Below are 6020 nucleotides of genomic sequence, written 5' to 3'. Positions count from 1 at the left end.
TAAAGGCCACCCCCTTACAGTCGGACTCGCAGCTGAGGCCTCTTTCCATAGCCAGTGAGGAAGGGGCTGCAGATTGAAGACGGGGAGGCAGGTTCCAAGCCTGGCAGTTTAGACCTGTAGCCTTCACCAGCCGAGAGGCTAAGGGAATGTCTTCCTTCTTCCACCTGCTCGGCCAGGGGACAGACTGCAGGCTTCTCCACCCACTCTGCTGTGAAAGGAACCAGCAGCCAGAAAGGCCCGGGGGGGACAAAAAAAAAAAAAAAAAAAGCAAATTCCAGAAATTTCCGTTCCTTCAGGTGACAGCATCACTGACAAAACTGAAAGCGGGTGAACAGCCGGGAAGAGTTGGCTGTTCCCGGAGCAGCCTCGGCTGGACGCTCAAGGCTCTGAGCCTCGCACCCCGCGAGGGACCGCAAACAGCCGAGATGGGCACAGAGAGGCTCTCTCCCTGGGCATCTTCACCGTGGACTAATGAGCCAATCTCTCCCCGCCCTCACTTTCTCGCTCATAACTGGGCTTCATCCTGAACAGATAAAGACATGAAAGCACACAGGTGCGCCCCGAGCGTCCTACCCAGTCACCTCGCAGCTGCTCTGTCGCTCATGCCGCCTCACGCAGGTGGGGGAGTCCCACCAGCCATTCCCTCAGCTTAACCAGGGTTCTAGTCCATTCTTCCGCCTAGACAAGCCAATTTTCCTCCTTCCTAAAGCATCACTTTCTCTCCCCCCCCCCCCCAGTCATTCTCACACATGCTATTATCTTCTAGCACGGTGGTTCTTAACCTTCCTAGCTCTGTGACCCTTTAATCCAGTTCCTCATGTTATGGTAACACCCCTCCCCCCGCCCCAACCGTGAAATTATTTTGTTGCCACTTCATCACAGCAATTTTGCTACGCTTATGAATCGTAATTTAAATATCTGATAGGCAGGGTATCTGATATGTGATCCCGCGAAAGGGTCATTCAGCCCCCAAAGAGGTCAAGACCCACAGGCTGAGAATCATTGAGCTAGTAAGCTCCCACCTGAAGGCCAGCTACACCACCTGTATGTGGAATCGGGACCTCTAGCCTGCACGACTCTGTTCAGCTGCCATCAGATTAGCTGATGTCCTTTCTTCACAGAAACAAAACAATACAACAAACAAACAAAACCAGATATCTACTCTTCCTGCCCTGAGATCATGCCTCAACTTCCTCTCCAGGGCTCTGTCCTCCTTATTCTAGTTCCCAGCAAGTTACGGCCCAAACCACTGCTGTTTCTCCTGTGTCCCAACCTTGTTCTGCCTTTCAACAGTATAGGAAGAGCTGCTCCCTCACCTCCGTGAGGGTTTTCCTCTCTTGACTTCCAGGACACGTATCTGGCTTCCACCTTCCTCCACCACAGGCGATCTGTCTCTTCCTGTTTTCTTCCTTAGTTCCCTTTGAAATACCAGGGGCTCCTCAGATCGGATGGAGACCCATTTCTATTTTCTGTCTATCCATGAGCCTCAGGGTCTCTAGGGTTACTCAGATCTAACTCCCTGCTCCAGCTGTGACTGCCAGGCTACTCCTACAGGCTCATCTGCACCCTCAATTGTTTAATAGGATCTTCAAGTGAGAAGAGTTCAAAGCCCAAACTTACTGCCCTCTACATTAGTGGTTCTCGATGCATGGGTCGTGACTCCCTTGGGGCTGAAGGAAGGCCCTTTCACATGGGGTCACATATCAGATAATCTGCATAGGAGATATACATATTATGATCCAAAACAGTAGCAAGATTAGTTATGTAGTAGCAACAAAAATAATTTTATGGTTGGGGTCCTCCACAATGAGGACCTGTATCAATGCTGTGTCGCAGCATTAGGAAGGGTGAGAACCGCTGAGGGGCCCATTAATACAACAGATTTTTGCCTAAATATATATATTTACCTCACATACAGTGGCTGATTCCATCAAGCTGTTGGCTCCCAGTGAATTTGGAATTGCCAAAGTCCTGCATAACTTATTGTTTCTCTCTCTCTGTATAACAGCCCTGGCTGGCCTGGACTCACTTTGTTAAGACAGGCTGGCCTCAAACTCACCGAGATCCACCTGCCTCTGCCTCCCAAGTGCTGGAGCTAAAGGTGTGCACCATCACACCCAGCTATGCATAGCTTTTGCTGCCATAAAAATTTAAACTCAAGTGGTTAGCTCCTGTGTGGTGCAGAAAAATCCATTATCTAGAAAACCCAAGGCCACTGGTACTAAAGCTTAGAGGTGAAACTGCTGTCCTCCAGCAGCCCACATTTCCTCCCGCAGCTCATCCCTGAACCACACAGAAAGCAACAGCAATGTATTCTGTAAGGTTCGGTCTAAGGGCCAGACTGAGACACAGTGTTCTAATTATGTTTGCTTAAAGTCGTATCTGTAACCTGGGGATAAAGGCAGAAACTGGCTAAAGAGACCAGCTAATCCAGCTCATGGCAGCCCTCCATACCTTCTAGTCTATGCAGATCAGAACGGAGAAAGCAAGCCAAAATATTTACTAAATGCCAGCTATCCTTAAGAACAGACTGCCTCTGGGGGCTCAGATATTAAGTGAGGGTGTGTCCTGGCTGGCCTGGAGGGAGGGGCTGACTTGAGCTGCCAGGACTGCAGGGTTGCAGGCTGGACTTGCCTTCCCTTCAGAAGCTGCTCTTCAGTCCTGGCTCCTGGCCCCTGGCTCAGCGTCTATTAGAAGGCCAGCTGTCCTGGCAGTTGCTAAGACACTTAATATGCAGCGAGCCTAGAGGGAAAAAAAAATGCCTTATGGTTAGGCAAGGACACCCTGAAGTCACTTGTCTTTCTGGAGAGGCGAGAGACAGAGCCCATTTGGCTTCTGAGGCGCAGCCTTAGTCTGTGGGAAGAAGAAAGAGTGTCGCAGAGCCAGTGCTGATGTGTTGGTGCCGAACCTCAAAAGAATTAAAAGTGAGCGGGCATGCTATTGCACGCCTGTAGTCCCAGCACTCAGGGAGGCAGAGGTAGGCATATCTCTGTGAGTTCAAGGCCAGCCAGGTTTATAAGCGGAGTCCAGGACAGCCAGGACTACAGAGAAACCCTGACTTGAAAAAAACAAAAACAAAACCCAACAAAGTAGTGTTGCTCAGGGACTGATAGCCGGGATATATCAAGGACTCCCATAGAGCAGTAACACAAAACTCCCCAAACCCAATTTGTAAAAGTTCATTGTTTTTATTCTATGCTTATGAGTGTTTGCCTGTATAAACGTATGTGCGCTACATGTGTGCCTGGTGCCCACAGATGGAAGAATTAGATCCCCCAATGGATTTACAGTTGTGAGCTCTGATGTGAGTTCTAGGGACCGAGTTGTCTGCAAGAGCTGCAAGTACTTTTAACTGCAGCGTGTATGCTCTCTCTCTCTTTCCAGCTTCAAACACTCAATTTTTAAAAGGGGCAACTTCTCCAGAGCGGGTCTATCAATGGCCTTGGAGCAGAGATGCTCAGTACCAATGGGTACCAGGGAACGCAAACCTAAACCACAATCACTCAGGCACTGTTACAGAAAACAAATGACATGCTAGTGGAGATGTGAACTGGTGTAGCCACTGTGGAAAACATTACTGCCGATCAAAAAAATGTATAGGCACACAATCGTGGTAGGGTCCATCAATTTCCCAGACATGTTGAAGGCAGGGACTGGAAACAAGTGTCCGCACAGCAGAGCTCACAGAGCTATTCGCAGGAGATGAGGGGCAGGGACATCTCAAGTGACTGTCAATAGTCAAACAGGCCAAACAGTCTACAGACTGAATGGAATACTGCTCAGCCTAAAAGGAAAGGAGCCAGGAATGGTGGTGGCACAGACCTTGAATCCCAGCACTTGGGAGGCAGAGGCAGGCATCTCTCTGTGGGTCTCGGGCCAATCTGGTCTACAGTTTTTTGTTTTTATTTTAAAGTCTCAAAATCTAAGAGAGAGGGGGAGGGAGAATGAATGAAATGTGTGGGGGATTGTTACACATGCTACAAGTTGAACCTTGTAACATGCTAAGTAGAATGTAACAGCCACGAAAGGACCAATGTTACCGCCCCACTTAGAGGAGATAGACCCAAGCTCACAGAAAGGAAGCAGAATGGTGACAGCGAGGGGCTGAGGTGAAAGGAAGTGTGGGAGTTGCTAACAGACACAAAAGTTTACACTTTGCAAAATGAAGCTCTGCTGGTAGGAAGCCAGTGACCCCACAGGGATGTGAACGCAACCGGGTTCAGATGCTGTCGCTATGAGCCCTTCCCCAGGACAAACCAAACCACCTGTCTGTTAACCTCAGGGCAGCAGCTTTGCTCTGAACTTCAAGATTTAGTGACTACTCATTAGTTTCTAAGTCTGTGACTTGGTGTTAAAAGTAACGCCAGCTCTCAAGACCTTCGGTAAGGGGAAGAGAGGAAGATGAAGGCAAAATGGGATTTTTAAAACAAAACAAAACAAAAAAAGTCTAGACTAGGAGCCATGATTGCATTGGAAGTGTCATTCCCAATATCTGATGGATTTGAAGAGGCGATCGGCTCTGTTGTCACTAATGAGTTGACCCATTTGCATAGTAATGGATTATCAAAGGAGCTATTAGTTTTTATAGGTAGGTCTGTTAGAAAATCAACCTTGGGGGCTGGGGAGATGACTCAGTGGTTAAGAGGACCAGAGTTCAATTCCCAGCACCCACATGGTTGCTAACATCAGTCTGTAATTTCAGTTCTTGGGGTCCTGTGTCCCCTTCTGGCTACCTTAGGCACTGTATGCATGTAGTGATACATGTAGACAAAACCGCTCATACACACAAAATAATAATTTAATAAAAGTAAGCTTGGCCTGCAATACTTGGAAGAGCGGCCTTGTACCTTGCCTGAGCAGCAGAAGAGAGCTGGCCCTGGTGTCCTGAGTGGTTGGGTGCAGGAGAGTTGGCCCTGCTCCTCACCTGGGCAAAACCGGAGGGCTCACCCTGGTGGCACAGGCATGGGAAAGGAGGCAGGCTGACCAACTCAGCTACCACCCAGGCCCAGACCTATGGCTTTCGGTTGGCTAACATCTACCTCATCTATGAGGGGCTGGTCCTACAGAACCAAAGCTGCAGGATCTCCACGACACAAGGCAACAACAGGATAGCTGAGAGGAGTCCCAGTGAGGATCCAGTACTGATGGTTAAGCAGAAGCCAGAGGCCTCGAACCGACTAATGACTCATTGCAATGGACATTTGCAAGTAAGTAAAGCCGTGTGGACAAATGGGTATTCTGTGTAAGACAACTGTGATACACTACAGCTTCCACAGTGAGGTGTCTTATTTTTTATTTTATTTGTTATTGTTTTCTTTGGTAAGGGGAGGTTTGCAAGGGTGGATATGGAGGGATGGGGAGATGAGTGGAACTGGGGTGCATGATGTGAAATTCACAAAGAACTGTTTCTTTAATCAAGTTTGTCTATCCCTCATAGGCCCCTATGCCATGTAATAACCTGTACCCACCTTGGGACTCTACAGAGTCCCTATCAGCCAAATCACAGCTAATCAGATTCCTGGTACATGAATGTGAAGGTCTCTAAACCCACAACTGCACACTTAAATAAGTTAAGACCACACAGGGCATGGTGGCACATGCCTTTAATCCCAGCATTCAGGAGGCAGCGGCAAGGTGGATCACTGTGAGTTCAAGGCCAGCCTGGTCTACAAAGCTAGTCCAGGACAGCTAAGGCTACACAAAGAAACCCTGTTTCAAAAACCAAAAACGATATAAGTAGATAATATATATATAATTCTATCTATCTATCTAGACTGTGGCTACTATGTTCTCAGGCTTCCCAGCCGCTAGAACTGTAAGCCAAATAGCCTTGATTCTTTACAAATTACCTTGTCTCTGACACTGTGCTACAGCAACAGAAAACGGAATAAAACAAGCTGTGTCAGATATCCATACACCTGGGCTTTAGAGGGAGAACAGAAACAAAAAACACCAACCAGAAAGAATAGGCTAGGTCACAGGTCTGTAATTCCAGCTACTCAGAATGCTGAAGCAGTTGT

Source organism: Meriones unguiculatus, chromosome 4, assembly GCF_030254825.1.
Source record: "Meriones unguiculatus strain TT.TT164.6M chromosome 4, Bangor_MerUng_6.1, whole genome shotgun sequence".
NCBI lineage: Eukaryota > Metazoa > Chordata > Mammalia > Rodentia > Muridae > Meriones > Meriones unguiculatus.
The sequence above is the reverse complement of the archived record's forward strand: the minus strand, read 5'-3'. Positions refer to the sequence as shown.